Source organism: Heliangelus exortis, chromosome 13 (genome assembly GCF_036169615.1).
Source record: "Heliangelus exortis chromosome 13, bHelExo1.hap1, whole genome shotgun sequence".
NCBI classification, from domain to species: domain Eukaryota; kingdom Metazoa; phylum Chordata; class Aves; order Apodiformes; family Trochilidae; genus Heliangelus; species Heliangelus exortis.
The window spans coordinates 15,746,257-15,761,358 of NC_092434.1; the positions used below are offsets into that span (position 1 = coordinate 15,746,257).

The window sequence follows — 15,102 nt, forward strand, 5'->3', positions numbered from 1 at the left end:
TTTCATGCTATTCTACTCTGGTTTGTATAAATAACTCAACATTTTCTTTTTTGAAAGGCAAAAAAGGAAGGGTGGCAGATAAACCACAAATCTGCATAATATGTTTGATATGGAATTCAATTCCAAAGCATAACACAGTCTGCTTACTGCCTTCCTATAATCTGTTACAATTCAGCAGAAAACAGTCAAGTATCATTTAGAAATATGCTGGTATAAAAGCGATCAACATTTGTCCTGTATTGAGACTACTGGTACAATAAAGTTGGTGGGAGTGGTATTTCTAATGCTCTGGGAGACTGCAGTCCTTTAGCAAAAAAAAAAAAATCCAAAAAAACCCCATTACAATAGTCTGTTCATTGAAGGAAATGCACTGTGTCAGAGAGAAAATATAATATTATTTTGTCTGCCCACTGCACCTCCATCTCCTGGGAAACTTGGTAGCCAGGGCAGCATTCAAACCCATTGTGAATGTTCAGTTCCTCAGTGTCTGGCCAAAGAACATGAAAATGTATTGATATATTTTAAGTTCCTTTCTAAGAAGTTAAAGGAGGAACTAAAACAGCAGCACCAACAGAAAATGTTGAAGACTCACAGAAATGAAACCGTAAATGTATTTTCCATTTAAAAAAATGCACAGAAAAAAAGGAATTATGCTTAGCTCTCTCTCTTAATTTAAGACTGTGATCCTGATTATTTCCATAAGATTTGAGGTAGAATTTTACAAACCTGGCAAATGTAGTGCACAATATAAAATTGAGAAGTATCTTTCACCACAGAAAATGAATCACAACACCACCACCCTCAAATCAGCTTAGCAGGTTTTGATCTCATAAGAGTATAATGCGATCAAAAGCAAATCCAGAATAACTCCATTGGTCAATTATTATCTCTTAAAAATACTATTTGTGTAATGAAGATTTTAATTTGGATTTAATCCGATATACAATTCCAATTCCTCTTATTTTTAACTATTTTTAATACAGATTGTGTAGTGGAAAAATCCAAACCAGCTGTTAGTATTCTTAAGGGAATTTCTGAAAAAATAACTTGTGAAAATAACTAATGAAAGGAAGTGCTGGGTAATGTCTCCTAATGAAATCACCTTTATACACATCATTATTTCTCCAAGAGTAACTTTGGAAGGGCTCTTCATTAATTCACTGCCAGTGGAATGCCTGGATTGAACTACAATGTGGACTTTTATTGAAAATATAAAAAAGAATAATTCAAGGACATATGCCTGGTACCTCTTGTCATCTGATACTACAGGGACAGGCAGGTTCTTCATGGGAAACTCTGAATCTACCTTCTGATTATTGTATAACATACTGATTATTAAGAATTTGACCTGGTCTTCAGAGGGCCCAGGTAACTAAAAGCCTAGGTAAGTAAAGATTCTGGATAGTAAGAAAGCTACACTGATTACTGGCAATTCTGAAAGTTACAGTAATTGCTAATAATTCTGTGTAATTATAAGTGATGCTAACTGCTAGAAATTGTAAGTAACAATAAGCTATGCTTATAAGTGATTTTAAAATGTCATATTAAGGGTCTAGTTATAAATACAGCCCTGTGGCCAGTCCTCATTCTTCCAAAGATCCCTAAAAGAACTTCCATGTTCCTGTACCATTGGGTGATGTATCTGCAATATTTTCCTCTTTAGAACTTTTACTTTTGGTGACAAAGAGCAGTTGTCTGTACAACAATTGATATCAGTACTAGTATAGAGGTAATCAAGTGGTGTATGGATCTGGGTGAACTTCTGAAGCATCAGTCCTTACATTTTTGAGAAACGTTTCTCTTCTTTGACTAAAGTTTGCTTGCTGGATGGCCTCTGTCTCTATCTGTATCTTTCATTTAAACAAGAAAACAAATCTCTGAATTTCACCAACAGCATGGGATTCGTTTAAAAAAAAAATATCCTAGACAGGTGCTGAAATGCTAAGACTTCTTTGAGTAAGACAGACTGACAATATCACAGGTATTAGCATTAATATTCTAGAGAATATTTAAGACAGCTTACAGTTACTTCTGAAATTTACACCAGTAGTATTTAAACTTTAGAGGAAATTTATCAAATACTTCAATTAATAAGGGGAGGAAAGCAGTATGTTTAATAGCATGCTAAACACAACTGTGCCTAAACAACATCTTTTTTTCTAGTGCCCAAATGTGGATTGGATTTCTGACCTGTGGTCTAATGTTATTATCAGCAGTGAAATTAGGCTGCACTGCTGTGTATTAAAAAAGTGGCCTAAGATTGTGAAGTTTCTTGTGTGTATTCATATTGTATGTAGTGCAAAAATTCAGTCAATAAGACAGGAAACTTTTTGTTATGTCTGTTACCTTTAGATTGGCAAATAATTTCTGACAACTTCCCATGCCCAAGATGCCTTTGCTACTGCTAAGAAACATTTAGAATAGAATTGGCTTTGGCCTAAATATTAGGAGGGTGTTTCATTCATTCTTCAAATTATCTATTTTTCTTTGTATGCATGTGTGAGCTTCCCTCTGGTGGCTGGTGTGTAATCTACACTAGCACTGAACATTTTCAGACAGCTGTTTGGACCACTAAATGTAAAATTATAATCAATATTTCCAGCTTTTGCGTATTTATTACGAGAATCAGGATTTCTCTTCAGGATGCTGAGATTCCTTGGGCTATCAGCCTCTGCTCAATTCTGACCACAAGCAGGAATAACAATTATGTATGCATCCACACCTCCATGTACTAGGAGCACATCTGTAACAAATTACAGAGTAGCTGATACATGGGATATTCATAATGTGTAACTTGTAAAAACAGCTGCACATCTACAGAAGGATTCCCTGGATGTGTGTCCAGTAGCAGATGGTAGAAACAAAACCTGAGAATTTATCTAAGTATCAGTAAGTATCATGTATCTGCTGAGATACATGAAAACAGATGTTAATAACCTTGTTTGTCTGCTAGTGCTGAAGGGAGGAAGTTAGTAGTCTAAACTCCTTGGTTCTTCAGGCACTGGTAGTATTTGCAGGATTGGTATAGTCTTAAAATAAACTCATTTCAATGCTTTTAATTACTGTGGAAGTGGCACACTCTGCCTTGATCAGAGAATTACAGGCTAGTTCATGGCTGATCTAAATGTTGCTTTCTTGATTACAGGAAGGTCTCCTACATAAATTTGATCTCATGTTGCACCTAATATAATAACAATTTGACCTCATGCAGTACTTAATAATGTCTTTCGCTCTGCAACAACTGCAAAGGAAAGTGCAATGTAGGAAAAGACACACCAGACATTTCTGAGATCTTGCAAAAACTGTTTGTGAAAGCAGCCCAGAAGGTAGAAAGTACAAATGAAAACTCTTAGTGCTTTATGAGAGATCATAGTGATGAGCTACCCTAGGATCTGTTTCAGCACGTCATAAAAGATGTGTATCTTGCACTATAAATGGGAAGTTCTGTGCATTATCAGTCTTCTCAACACTACAAAATTATATCTCTTACTCAGCTCAGTAGAAAATGATAGCTTTATACAACTGGCCAGAGAAAAGACTTCTTGTTTGTTATGTAAAACTTCTTTAGAACTTGTGACAGAAGGAGTGCTCACAAGGCACCTATTGTACGTGCATAGATACATGTTTACATATTGGTACCTTTCTTAGCCTAACAGAATGATCACAATCAGAACAGGTTTCCAGCAGTTGTGAAACTGTTCCAAGTATGTGGTGAAATATTTTCCCTGTGCAACCAGACATACCAGGGTCATGAGACTAGAGGTGCTAATTAAAATAGTGGAGAACTATATTCATAATTCTGACCGTAAGTTGGAATAACAATTATGTAGATACTATGGAAAAAACATATATATATCAAAATTATTATGAATTTATAGTTTTAATATCCTTTATTCACAGTGTGAGCTTTCAAACAGCAAACATATGGATTTGTTACAATTTAAGTGAGACTTTGGCCTGTTCCAAATCAGCTGTCACTTAGCTGCTATTCATTTATACACAAGCTGTTGCTAGCCAAAATCCCTACCCACCCAAGCATAATTGTTGCCACAATTGCTACTGGATAAATGAAATACTTTATTTATGTACTCTTTCCTTTGAGTAATAAATTACTGATAACAAATACTTCTTGGATGATTTGCTGCCAAAAGATACTTGATTTTTCTTAATTGTTAAGCTAAACCTTATGCTTTCCCCTACTGCTTTTGTTGGGATTACATGTGAATATTACATTACTATAAGTTCAATGTCTGTTATTCAGCAGTGTATAGAAGTCTTCTCTTAGTGAAGGCCCTGTGATTAAAAAAACCCCAAAACAACAAAAACCCAAAAAACAAAGCCATACTTTGCTGTGCATATGCTGCAGCAACAGGTGGTAGCTGTTTTGCACTAAAAGCAGGCATATACTTTTTCCTGTCCATGTAGTTATGTATTTTCTACACAGGGTGGCACTGGAGAACCATTTTTTTATTAATTTTTTTTAAACAAATTTTGCTAGGAGTGCAGATCATGCACTGATCCTTTCTCTGCTAGTGGGGTACAGCATTCAGGGCTGAGACACATAGAACTGATTCTTTTGCAGAAGGTTCTGCAACTTCAATTTCAGTATTGTTTCTAACTCATTAATAACTTACTAGATAAAAACATCAATCTCTTACCTGTCTTGCAGATCATGATATTTTCTAAGTAATCATATTTCTAGCTCTCTTAGTTCTGTTTTGATGTGTCTATTTTCAATGTCACATTCTGCTGTAACTAATACAATAAGGGCAGCTCCCTCTGCAACAAAAAATAACTTGGAATCAGATTTAATTTTCTATGCCTCTGAGCAAACAAAGTTTGGAAAGTTTGAGAATAATCGTAACAATTGTTCCTTCAGTGCAGTTTCCATTATTGTGTTCTTGTAGTCTCTTTGAAAAGCAGATAAAATTGTAATCTCATTATGTGAACCAACCCTGCTCAGCAGATTTGGGCAGCTTTGGAGTCTTTCTTAATTCCTTTAATACACAAGCACTGAGCCATTAGCTTGGGCTCTAGTGTGACATGAAGTCTTAGTTTTGTGGCCTTACACCAGGAGATTAATTTTGCTGCAAGTAAATAGTACTAATTTTAGGAGGAATAAAAGGATTTTCTCCTGCTCTGCAGCAGCCACTATAGGTGTGCTTGCTAAAGAACCTTGTTGAGGAACATTTATGCCCTCATCACTTAGTAATTAGCATACCTGGCATGTTGTTCTGCATACTAGAGAAGCTAGCACCTGCTGCTGTGATGCTGTGCTGCATGATCTTCTTCAAGCATGCTCAATCTGAAATAAAAAGCAGTCAGGATTCATTCTGAGATGACACACACACAGCTACAGTAATAACTATTTACTAAATAGACATATATGGTATTGTATGGAAAAAATGCAATATATGCTATCTTTGAGAACAGGTAATTTTCTATCATTCTGTGATGTGATCTATTGCTTCTGTACAGTTTTTGTTTAGTATCAGAAATGGCTGTGAATAATGATAACTTCACTAAATGAAGCAAGGGTTTTCACTGGCAAAAAGTACTAGCACCATTTTCTTAGTTAAAAATCTAATTATGGATTTTAATAGATTATAAGGCTATAGACTATAAAGTAATCCAATCTTGGATTATTCTTAACAATTGTATCTTGAGACTAATAACATGACCTGGGTTTAGGCATTCTTATTTCTTATGTTCTAGTGTTGAATCAGACCAAAAAGTCCTTTTAGTCCTGTATATTGTCTCTGATAGCAGCGAAAAGCAGGAGCCTAGGGAAGAGTATAAGAAATAGTCATGTGTGACTATGCCTGTCCCACATATTCTCTGGCATTTAGTCAATTACAGCTGATGAGTTTCCTCAGCCAGGTATGGTTGTATGGTTTCTGTGTGTTTGATAAAGCTTTCTGGTAATTTACTCTATAGGCTTTCTAAGTCTGCCTTTGAACTCCTGTAAACTTTTAGCCCTGTGGTTTTGATCCATGCTGGGTGAAGACACACAACTAAAGCTTGTCTTCTGATACCTAAATCTGGCTCCAGCCAGTTCATGTCTTGGAAGAAACAATGATCCCTGTTCATCTTTTCCATTACCCTTATCTGCTTAAAACCCACATAAGTTAGTCATTTCTAGACTTGAAGAGTTCCTTTATATTTGACACTGGTGAAAAGAGTAGTTCTGAAGTTCAAGAGTTTAATTAAACTGTAGTGTACTGCAGAGGGAAAATGAAGTAAACAGAGTCTGCTTGTTTCATCCTGCTAGTGTAAAAAGGAGGAAAGCCTGGCTGTCCATAGTTAAACTACTGTCAAACATGTACATAACTTGTTTTTTAAAACTGGGGATCAATTTAATCTACATTCAAACCATAAAACTAATAATTAGCTTCCCCCCGACCCCTCAATGCCAGTCTGTGCTTTAGCACTTATAAGACTTTGTTCCAAAGGTCACTGTGTCATTCTTCCTTAATTTACTCCAGATGGTTCACAATCATAGAAATCCTCATGTGATGCAATTGCCTTGTAATCCTTAAATCACAGGTTGTCCTCTGTCTGATATAGCCTGGTATCTCTGTTTGCTATGTGTGCTCTTCTGTGCTTAAACTGCTAACTGTCAAGTATCACCTAACCATACCGTTATTTATTATTTCATGAAAGGAAGTTTTAATTGTGTATGATGTATTTTCCTGGTAGTTTTGTGTTCCGTTTTGTCTATCTGTGTGGGAAGCATTTAATCCTCAATGATATTGAATCATTCTTCCCCTGTGCAGCAGATGTGTGACTACTTTTTTTCATGACTGCTATCTTCCTGTGTTTTGAATTACCACGTATTAAGCACATTGCATGGCATCAGACCACAATATTACTGAAGTTAGTGCTATAGCTCTGCTGCTTTAGTTCTCCTCTGCATTAGCTGGATGTACTTCACATTGATACAGCAACATATCCTGATTCATAGGGCTGATTTTCAGCACATTTTGAGGTCTGTCACCGAGTGAAAACCAAACTATGTAGAAGGGAAAACATGGCTGGGGGTCTTGCTAGACACTGCTGCTGCGTGTCAGTTGGATCAAATCATTAGGGGTCCCCCATGACAAATCACAGATCCAGTCACAAACTTTATCCAAGTCCTAGTTCTCTGATTCAGGTTTTAAACAACATTGGGCTGAATCTATAGCTTGGAGGTTTGCAAGGTTTTGTTTCTCTTCATGTAATACTATCTTCTATACAAGGTTATACAGCTACAAAAAGGCAGCTCTAAAGCATGTAAAACAAGACAGTTAAACAAAACTTAAAATTTGAAAAGTGTTAGCCTTTCTACTTTATCTGAAAACAGACCTCTAACCTAAGCACAACAGAAAAAATCAGTACTGTCTAGCAGCTTGCCAAATGAGGAAATACCCCTGAACCAGAGTAAGATAGAAGCTTCGAGAGAATTGTTTTCTCCAGACAATCAAGGCATCTTTGCTATCTATAAACACAGCAAAACTGTTTTCACAAGTTATTTTAGGTGAGGTTCAAGAAGAAGTGCTGAAGTTGCTTCATAATGAAACATCCTTCAGCAGGAAAATCATGAGACCAATTCATCTGTGATGTGAAAGCACATATATTTGTTTTTTTCAGCAGAAAAAAAATTGTCACATGATAGCTGTACTCATTTTCTACCACTTTGGTTTGTAATGTGAGCAGCTTCCCTCCCAGCTGCCAAACACTGATAACTAAATAATTTTCACCATACCATGAAGAAGCTCTTAAAGAGTGTTAGTCTAGTAACATATTGGAAATGTACCCAGTTAAAGTATCTCAAGCTGTTTATAGCATATAAATTGGAAAAAAAAAAGAAAAAAAAAGGTTGTGCCATCCCAGGTATGGGTTAAATTAAGTGGCAGAATTCTATTAGAATTGTCCTTTTATATTCTCTTTGTATTATTTGCTCAATAGAACTATTGGAATAGGTATCCTGATCTAAGTTTGATCATAGCTAGGAACTTGAACAAAAGGATTAGGACCTTGAAAAGTCCCTGCCAACCTTAATTTTCCTACACTTGTATTTTGGCACTGGCACGTTTGACACAGCCTGACAAAATGCTACTCACGATGTTGCTGATTAAGCCATTTTCCCATGATTAACCATTTTCAGCTGTTTGTATCCCTCACCCTAAAAGGGAACAATATCTTTAGAAGAATCATAAGCAATACATAACATTTCCAAAAGATGGGAGAGAAATGTCTCTGCACAATTTAGAATAATTTATACATTCTCCCTTTGGAAAGCCAAACAAAAGACCAGGCATTTATATCTACATGCACTGACAGTCAAAACTCAAATCTGAACAAGTCTGTTAAACTTATTTTTGGCTTTTTTTAATGTTAATGTACATCGATGGTCAATGTACATTACAGCTCCACAACTAAGAAAAACATCTCTTTTATAGATAAATCTTTTAGTGGAATTGCACACACGTTTCACATTCAAATAGCAGTAATTGTAAAATGAGGAAAAAAATCAGTTTACATACCCCTTAAACATTGTTAAACTCTCACCAGTTCATTTTTTATATGCCCACTAAAGAGGAACTCATTATTTCTTATGGGCTGATGTGAGATCTCTCGACAAATATCATCAGTCAGATGTTTTTCCACATTTCAGTGTCTGAACTGTTTAGAACTGAAAATGAGAGAAACCTTAGTAGGCTACATAAATAAATTACTGAATGACTGACAAAAGCTTCAGTTCTTCTGGACATTTCTGTCAGTAATCAGTTGGATCTATCAGTAGCAGTGTTGTCTTTATAGAAGTATCTTGGAGCTAGCTAGCAAATTTCCTGTGCCCTGTATTTCTCAGCAACCTCCCTGACACCCTGCCCAACTGGGATATCAGACAAGGTGTGACACTGGGTGAAATTACTTATTAAACAGAAGAATAGTGGTCTCCTTGCCTTTTCATTCTATGTGGGCTAGAATCCTGAAATTATTATCTTTGAGTCATGTGAAACAACAAACAAGATTTCTTTCTTTGAGAAGTATGTCACTGTGCCCTAGCCACTTTTACAGGCTTGGAGGGCATGTTAGCCTTACAATAGCAGCATGTTAATTCTGATTTTTCTCTAAATCCTCTCTCCACCTGCAAAGTATCTTGTCTGCAGATCAAAACCACCTTGTTAGCTTTCTACCTCTGAGGGTGCAAACGGTTTCTTTGCACAGCAAAAATTGTCAGGTTCTACCACTCACACAGTGTGCTGGGAAGTTGTAATTTACGGGAACTTGTGCAATAAGCTGTCCCTGAGGGTTCAACCTACTCAGTTTTCATCACAACATAGATAATACTTTCATCTCTTCTTCATATATTCATCATACACAAAACTGTCTCTTCCCTGTTCATCTTCCTGTTCCACCTTTTATTATTTTTTAGAATTCTGTATTTTGCCTCCCTTCCATTTCAAAATACTTCAGTGGTTCAACATGGAACAACAACACTGAGAAAATCTTAAGTAAAACTCCCAGTATTGTTGCTGAGAATTTCTCACTCCTAGATTCCAGTCTTTCTAATCTACTCCTGCTCTTTCAGCAGGAATTCTGCAGTTCAGCCTGTTAGTCACGATATCCTTACAATTTACTATGAAGCTTTATTAAGTGGATGGTTTACAAGCCCGAATCGATTTGCTTCCATGAAATGTGACCCAAAAGAGTAATCTGATCTCTATTAAATGGGTTAAAGGTTTAAAGATAGGAGAGATGATCTATTAATTGTGGATTTCTTACCCTGGCAAATGGTAAGGCTATGATGTTCTAAGCTGATATTTGTGTAAGCCTGCATTTCTGGTACTCCCACTATCCAACTGCCCTCTCCCCTTCTTTCTGTGTTCTGCACTGTAACCAAATCCAGTCTTAAAGATACTGAGGAACAGATTTCAAGTCTTGTTTATTGTTCTAAGGGTAGTGAGCATGGGGAACAATGTGGAGCTGGCTGTGAAGGGCCGAGGAAGCAGGGAGAAGGGAAGGAAAGTATCTTTGCAGCCCTGGTTCAAATGCATGTCAGATTGTGTTCTGATACCATACTACTGCACTTAGTACTGCCTGAGTTTAACAATTGTTGCTCAACAAGTGCAGTGACTTTCTAAAAAGCCTGCTAACCTGTCCAATAGCAGATCAAAAAAACTAAACAGACTTTGCTAAAGGTTCAGAAATCAACACCCTCTTCAGCACATACCTTCCTCTGCTTAATTTAACAAAACTGGGCTATAAAATGAACTGAATGTCTGGTGTATTTATGGAACCTTCTATATTTAAAATTTTGTTCTGACGCAATACTGTTACAAAACCCAGTGTTGGTATTAAAAGAAAAAAAGCCTCCTTCCCATGTACACCCAGCTCTTAAGAAAAATACATGTTTATGGATGTCCACCTTTCAGGTCAGTTGCAGCAGGTGAGGATTACTACAGGTCATCAACAGCTGTACTAAAACCAAAACACATTGTACAGGTATGACTGACCTCAACTGGCCCTCAAACCATTCTTGAGGAGGAAGGGATTAAGCTTGTTTTTTGCCTCCTGAGTTGAGTTTTAAGGGGTTGTATCTGTTTAAAAAACAAAATCTTGATCTGCAGACAGTGAAGAAAGATCATATTGATGTAGTATCGTTTTATTTTAGTGCTGCTTTTTCAAAAGTAAAGGTAATCCTAAACAATGGCCAGGTTTTCAACTGATGTAGGAAACTTAGCAGAGGTAAATCTGTTAAGTCAGGGAGTACTGGAAATCTTTATGGTACAGACAGAACTATTGGGGGGAAAAGAATCCCCAGATTCTTTAAAAAATATGTGTTCTCTGATGAAGCTTGAAACTGAACAAATGTGTTGTTCTGAATGTGAGGTTTTTGGAATCTGAATGTTTGTGGCAAACCAAAACAAAATGCATCCATGTAACTTTCCTAAGTTCCATATACCTGTGTATATGTTAGTTTTTATCAGTGCATAGGCTTACAGCTTACATTAGCTTTCTGAGTAGGGCTGAGTTCTCCCTAGTTGATTCCTTCCTGGCCTTGGGTACCAGTTCAAAACTGTGCATATGAACATAATTTATTTATAGCTAAGTATTTGGGCTGGTCTGTGATGCTTGGGGGTTGGAAGGAAAGAAATGTCAAAGATCTGTACTATATTTTCCAAAGACAAAGCACTTCTGGGAACTCAAGAAGAGATGTCATACTGATGTCTGCAGGAAGAAAATTTAAGTGGGTAGTAGATGCTGTCTATACAGTCAATAACAAGGGAGAGATAATTAGAGCAACTGTAAATTGATACAAATACTATTTTTTGTATACAAAATAATAAGTATCTTATTAAATATTATACCTTTTTTTTTTGTCTAAGAAGCTTCTGTACATATTTGTGTTTCTTTATTCTTATTTTCATTATGGTTGGAGTCTGGGTATCAGAGATAATTTGTATTGGTACAAACTTGAATGCAAAAGTTTGGATGGCTGGTAAAATCTTGTGAGGTGGCAAAGTTAACATTGTGCTTTTCTGAGGGATGACTGTCAACTTATTCTGAACTTGGTAAATTCCTGAATGGAACACATTTACAGTGGGGAAAGTGCTGACATGAGCTTCTGCCTACAGTGTAGATTTGTGCCAATGCTTTTGGTTATCTTAACATCTTCCTTTGAAAACTGCTGGTTTTCTACTTGCCTAGCTCAGCACAACTATGCTTGGGGGTATTTGAGCCAATACAAACACTACTTAAACTGCAAAGATCAGAAGCAAACAGAGAATTCTGTTCAATCAAATAAAAGACATTTAAGCAAATATTAGATTTCTGGAAAGGATTGTTTCTTTCAAATAACCAGTGTTCAAACTCCGATCCAATTCACTTTTTTTTTTTTGTCAAGTTACCTCAAGGAGTCTTAAACAGAGATACTGCTGCTGATGTAGTTTCTGGTGTTTAATATAGTTCACTTCAAGTAGTTAGGGTTTTTTTGTTGTTGCTTTTATTGGTTGTGGGTTTTTTTTTTTTTTTAAAGAAGAAAAGAATATTTTTTTCACAAGACTGACTATGCACAAGAAAAAAAAATTCTCTACAGAAGTAACAAACTGGCCTCTGGATTATGGATAATGACTTTTTGTCAAATGAAAAAGTACTGTAGTGCTTTTATCAACTGTAACCCCTTCCTTTTTCATTTCTTGCCAGGTTTGGATACAAAACATGTGAAGGAAGCAGTACTTTATTCAATAATAAGCTTGCTGGCACTCTGCAGGCAGTTAGACTTGTAGTTGGCATTGTTATTTCTTGAATTTGCTTTGGATTTCCAGGACAGAATTCTGTCCTGATGCTACCCAGGTGTGTTCCAAAAATGAAATGCTGTTAATCTACAAATGTGCTGCTGTCAAGTCAATCTCTGTGGAGGATGAGCTGGATTGCCCTTCTAACAAAACAGCACTTAGAAACAGTTTGATTGACTTGATTAACAGCAGGGCATCATCAAATGTAAAGCAATTCTGAGGAACTCTTCTGAATGCCATTGTTCCTCGTGTTTGTCGATGCAAATCACAACAGGACCAGGCACTCAGTGTGAAAATTTAAACATTATAAAAGCTAAGAGCTTAATTTACTTTTGAATGTGAATGGTCCTGAGCTCTCAAAAGGAAACAACAGAAGGAATAACTAACAGATACTACTTGACTGATCAGCTGAAAGACTCTTTATCTAAAGAGCCTGGGCTTCCAAAGCAGAAGGAAGAGCAACTATGTACTTAGTGGGCTTTCTCTGGAGAAGAGGAAGATGAAAAGGCTTTAGAGAAGTGTGCAGATACTCTCAGCTGCCAGAACAGCACAGTGATTTGTAAAAGAAATATTAAGATGAGTCTGAATTCAGCATGTTTGTGTGTGATATCATGAGCAGAATCTATAAGTCCAACACTACAAAAATGATATATATGATGATCAAGGACACGAGTAAGAGCAAACTGCTAAGACAAATGCAGTGTTTACATCAGGACCTGAAAGCCTACAGTAGAAATACTTTAGCAGAAGACCTGCCTTCTGGTGACAAGATGGCAACAAGTGTACAATAAGTCAGAGGCCATTCCTCTTTCCATTAGCTCAGTAGGAAGAAGGACAACTGGCTGTGAACTTGCCCTGAATTTAGAGTGTGAAATAAAAGACTGAGATAAAAAATCACAGCATAACAACTCACTCCTAAAAGGCACAGGAAATCTGCACAAAAAAATGCTTTGCTGCTACCCAAGCAAAGACCAGAGATGTAGTGAGGACATCACAGCTGGCATTCCTTGAACCTTGTGTCACAGGACAAATGATCCTGGCCCATTTGGACATGTGCATTTTGGGACTTTTGAGAACAGGGCTAGGAGGGAATGACTACAAGCAGTTGAAATGAGTTTTTTTTTTAAAATATTGTTTTACCCTTCCATAAGGTGTTTTGCTGCATTTTGTAACATTTAATTCCTACATAAAGATCAATGTTGCAATCAGCTTTGCAGTCATTCCTGCACTCCCTGTAGCTTGTTTTAGTAGGAGGTAATTTCAAGTCAACACTTGCACAGTGACTAAGCACCTGTCTTTGGCACGGGCTTCTGGGTGTGTTGGATGTTGACACCCTTGTACTCATTGTAAAAAAAAAAAGGTGTGGCAGCTGCCTTGAAAAAGACAAGTCAGATCGAGGCTGATCCTTAGCTCCCTTGAATTTGTTGCATTTTCTTCCCCTGCTGCATTTCAGGAGGAAGATGTGTCCTCCGCCTTCCATGCCAGTGTCAAGCCACCCCCAGTTCTTAATTCCTATCCATAGGCTGTGTATCTGTTTTATCAGATTCTGCCTTCATGCACAGACCTTTTTGACATATTCCTCTGCAGGAATTACAAATGTGGTTGAATACTGAATTCAGATGGGCAAGAACAGCTTCAATTTTGTACCTTACAGTACATATAGCTGGTAGGAATTGCCAAGTAAATAAGAAGTAGGTTTCTACAACTTGTCTCTCATTCCCGTATCTTCCTTTGTGGTATTGTTCATGTTAGTGTATTAACCATTCAGATTAGTAATATTTCTGAAAATTAGTAGATATGTCAAGGGATGTAGGAAGATGTAAAATAAGTGGGTTTTGTATGCTTGTTACAAAGTAACCCATTCAGAAATAGCTTAACCTAAGCATGAACTGCTAACACATGGCTCAGAAGGAGTATCCCCACATCAGTAGACTTGCGTGAACAAATGAAATCTTGTCTTCCTGTCAGCAAAATCATGACTGATCATGAGATTTTGTTACACTGGTTCCCAGTACCATATGTTTCTGATTCTGCTTCTCTGGACACCCTTCTTTCTCCCCCTCCACAACCAGACACCAACCAACCAACCTTCAAACTGAGCACGTAACTCCTGCTAACAGGCATTGCTGAAGTACCAAGGCTTATATTCCTTCTGGTTTTAAATGTCTGTAATTACAAGTCTCCCTGTTCTTGTTATGTGGATTGAGGTCTAATGATTTTTTTTTTTAGTATTGCCAAATGCCTGACCTCAATGATACCCTGTACCAATTACCTGTCACATTAGTCAGGCATTGCCTCAAGTACAGCTATGCCCATAAGCTTTTATATCGTAGGCCCAGTCCCTTGCCTGTGCAATACCGAAATCCCCAGCTCTGCCATGTATTTTTGTTTCCCCTTAAACCATTCGGACCACACCCCTTATGTGCTCCCTAATTTTGTGTGCAAGTTTTGCAGCAAATGACCCTTCCCTTATCACTTTCGGGAAGCTTCTACGATCCCACAACCGCAGAAGTAGTGAGGTGGGACAACCGCGCTCCTCATCGTCTTCCTCCCTTCCTGCGTTGGGCCAGCCGGGGCCAGAGGCCTCAGTCTGGACCTGTGAGCTGCCCTACCTGTCGGCTCTGCCTCTCAATCGGCCTGGCTGGGGCGGCAGCAGCCGTAGGCCTCCAAAAGTCAGGAGAAACTGGCGCATTTGGGGAGGTTTCTGCGGGGTTGGGCCCGGGGCAGGGCATGAGGGGGTCGCAGCTTCCCGCCCACTGAGCCTGAGGAGAGGGCGCGCGGCGGTTCGCCCTCTCCGCACTCGGCTGGTGACGCCTGCAGG

The 15,102-nt window shown here is 37.7% G+C and overlaps 1 protein-coding gene across 1 annotated transcript in view; it reads right to left on the reverse strand.

Moving 5' to 3' along the window:
* ESRP2 (epithelial splicing regulatory protein 2) overlaps nt 1-15,097 on the reverse strand; it is a 95,264-nt gene extending 80,167 nt beyond the window's left edge. The window contains exon 1 of the mRNA XM_071756979.1: nt 14,894-15,097. The gene's annotated coding sequence lies outside the window, so the exon portion shown is untranslated. The remainder of the gene's footprint in view (nt 1-14,893) is intronic.
* Nucleotides 15,098-15,102: the final 5 nt, after the last annotated feature.